This window comes from Lolium rigidum, chromosome 7, assembly GCF_022539505.1.
Source record: "Lolium rigidum isolate FL_2022 chromosome 7, APGP_CSIRO_Lrig_0.1, whole genome shotgun sequence".
NCBI classification, from domain to species: Eukaryota; Viridiplantae; Streptophyta; class Magnoliopsida; order Poales; family Poaceae; genus Lolium; species Lolium rigidum.
This window is the reverse complement of record NC_061514.1, coordinates 88,390,962-88,394,435: the sequence shown is the minus strand read 5'-3', so window position 1 is coordinate 88,394,435 and position 3,474 is coordinate 88,390,962. Positions and strand designations below refer to the sequence as shown.

At 45.3% G+C, this 3,474-nt stretch overlaps 1 long non-coding RNA gene across 2 annotated transcripts; it reads left to right on the top strand.

Annotated features, from left to right (window-relative positions):
- The first annotated feature begins 250 nt into the window (after positions 1 to 250).
- On the top strand, positions 251 to 2,925 carry LOC124669182. Of its 2 annotated transcripts, none has more exons than XR_006992045.1 (4): positions 251 to 483; positions 570 to 669; positions 784 to 1,871; positions 2,069 to 2,925. It is a non-coding gene; the product is annotated as an uncharacterized LOC124669182 (long non-coding RNA). The 2 variants fall into 2 exon arrangements; XR_006992044.1 differs by having other exon boundaries at positions 251 to 505; positions 589 to 669.
- Positions 2,926 to 3,474: the final 549 nt, after the last annotated feature.

The window sequence follows — 3,474 nt, the reverse complement described above, 5'->3', positions numbered from 1 at the left end:
GACCGAGTTGTGAGGGAGAGCAAATCCCCAACGCCTCTCCCCGCCACGACCCAGTTCTCCTCCTAGCACCCCTCGCATGCCCCATCTCTGATGCCGACCAAGAGGCCTCAATGGCCGGCGCCGCGGGAGCTCCCAGATGGGCTAGACGTCGGCCATGATCTTCGCCGCAGCGCTGGGTGGCGCCGCTCTCGCGGGAGGCCGGCATATGGTGGCTTCAGGGCGAGGCAGGCCCGGGTCGGGGCAGCCGCGGGATGGTGGCGGCGACGTTGGGGCGGAGAAGGCGCGTCCCGGTCAGAGAACGGCAGTCCGTCCTCCTTCTGCGTCCCCTTTACTGGTCCGTCTGCAAGGTAGATCGATGTGCCGGAGTGGCGTCATCGTCTAGGAAGCAGAGAGGACCATTGGGGGTGAGCAGGTAGCCGGGATCTTGGTCCACCTCGCCGGAGCAGTGGTATTTGCTGCCTGTCCATGCCTCTCCAGCCCTAGGTCATCAACATACAAATATGAGGTCACAGCCTGCCCCTTTCTGGATTACTGCTTTACCTCAATTTTCTTCGCCTTCTCTCTCACAGATCCTCCGATTCATGGCAGAGTAGTGCCATCAAGCATCACGCCAGCTGTGGAGAACGAGGGTGAGCTCAACCCCATGTTTTCATCCCGTGCATGAATAAGGTGAGGCCTGACTTTCCCCATCACTTTCTCCCTCTCATTGGAGTTCTTTCTCTATGTATCACTCGACTCCAAACTCCTCTTATTCTCCTCCATGGCACGTGTGGTGATGACCAGGAGGAGCGGCAGCAGACGGCCACCGCCTCACCCTCATCGTGTCGGCACACCCAGGCAATCAGGCCAAGCAGAAGTCCGTGGACGCGACGAGTACGGAGAGCAGGTCCTCGATGAGCACCTACAGTCATCTGCTCCTACATCCTTAAGCTATGTGCTGATTCTCTGCTCAGATCTGATTTTTGTGTCTAAGTTTTATATTTTCTCAAAGCCATTGATTAGAGCTTGACAGCTAGCAGGGAGACTGAGGTACTGAATATTTCTCCTATCTATACCTACTCCATGTGACTTACATAATGCTAATTTGCTCCTAAACGTAGCTTATAGGACAAAGCACAATACGTACGTAAGGCCCAACATTCTGTCTTGAGGAGGAAAGTTGAGCAACTTGCAGCTCAGATGAGCACCATGTGTACGTCATGTTTTTCCCTGATGGAGGTGACGTTGGTGTTCTGCACTTTTTTAGTTCAGGAATTTATGTTTGTATGCCACAAAACTCAGGCTTATTCATTTTTTTTGGTTCATTGGATATTTGCATCTACAATCTTATACTGTACATGGTATTTGCCCATGGAAATTTCTTTGTTCTCTTGACATGTTGATGGCTTGATGCCTAGAAATGATATCGAGGAACCATTTTATTTGTTGCATAATAACAGTGATTTAGAGGGGAAAAAATCCCAATTATGCTTTCTTCCCTAAGTCCTAAATCCTCTGTTCTAACTTAATTTGTTGCAAATAAATGAAATAAGATTTTACTTTACACGTTCTAATTGTTTCCGTCTCAACGGCCTTCTAATTTTTTAATCTACAGTCTTACACTACATAATAGAACACAAAAATATTAGTTATATCTTTAGAATATGTGTGGCCTTCCACTGTAATTGTAATTATTTTGTAATGTTAATGGCTTCCACCGGCTACTATTGCTACTTCAGTGACCGTATCCTAGGTTACCCTATGTTTAAGCATTCACAGCTCAAATCAATGTTTTTGTCATTCATGCCATTGATATATAGTTTTTGCACTAAAGAGGCACCCATTTTTTCGCGGGGACCTTACAATTTGATTAATTTCCCTCATTATTTGAGGTATGTACATGTGACCACAGAGTTATGATATTTTTTTATGTTTCATATATGCACTACGACTTCGTAGAGGCCAAAGCAACTATCAACTCGCAGACATTTTGTGGTTATGTTCATTCTATCGTATTTCTTCTCTTAGCCTAAACTGGATTTTTTTTTAAGAAATTGTTGCTTACTACTGTTGTTGTTGTCATGTGCAGACGAGGTGACTATGGGAATACAAGCACAAAAACCTGACTTCTTATTGGTTTGATCTCTATTAACTATTGTATGAATCTTTTTATCGATTTGTTTCAACTCATTCTTTGTAAGTTCCCTTATTTTCCATCTATGCTATATGCAGCTTTGTGATTTTCTGAAGTAGATTATATGGAAAACATATTCTTAAGAAGTCTCGGTTGCCTCCTTGCGTTGAATAGATGTCTCCGGGCCAAGGACTAAAGAAGAAGAAGCACATATCACTTGTGGCATCGAAGAGTCGGTCTTCACACGAAAGCTGCATGGTCCATATTTGATGCCATTCTAAATGTAAACTTGTGGTACTTTGCAAGGTAGAGCATGGCCTGCCTCCGGTTGCAGGTCTCAAGAGCTTTAGAAGGAAACGGGGAATTCTGAAAATAATGACACACCTGAACCTGATGCTGTCGCACTAGCTGAGCTTGCCGAAAAGATAATTCTTCTAAACAGAAAGTGAGAGAGCTCGTGGCTGAAGTAGATGTGTGGTTCAAGAAGGATAAGCTTCTCTATGAAGATCTGCTTGACATGTTTCTTTTAACGTTTATTTCCTCAGTTGCAGAATCTAGCAGATTGCTGCAGGTTGTTAAACGAGTTATTTATCTTGCTTTCTCTGAATGAGATGTGACTACTTGGGTGAATATTCTTTGGCTCAAGTGGTGTTCCCTGAGGCTGAGCAGCAATAGAGTCTATTGTCTAGAGAGGACATACAAAGAGTTGTTTAGCCATCTTAGTGATAGTATCAGACCACCAGTAAAATTCGTGTACTTTTTACTTACAATTTAAGCACTACAGAAAACGACCTATCTAAACAGATTATGTATACTTATGCTGACCAATCTATACTCCTCAGCTGTAAAGCAAAACTGGTTTCGGTGCATGGTAGCATGAACAACCGAGAGAGCAAACTAGCTGCTTACGATTTGTTATTTCCTTTTTGTCTTCTGGTGATTAATTCGATCCTGCTGGCTTGCACAAATTTTGGTGCGCAGGTGCAAACACATGGCGCACCATCTAGATCGCCTCTAAATGAAAAGAGATGGGACTGTGAATTGTGACACATGCCCTGTTTAGGTTTCTGAATTGAGGTGTGCTTCGGTGCGCACCCTCTCCAAACTCGCGACTTATCGCCGAAGGGGTACGGTGGTCCCGATTTTGTTTTTTTTGTGCTGCCCGCCAAAACCCATATCCAAGCCCAGTGCAAGACTCGTATGGGTATACAGGGCCTGGGCGTATCTATACGGACGACCCCACGTGGGTGGGTCCCACGTGCTAAGCTAATCACCGTGATTAGCTCCCATTGCATGCATCGTTTTCATCGGCACGTACTGGAGATCTGATCGAGCTGTTCCACGCCGTCGCTAGGTTGAAC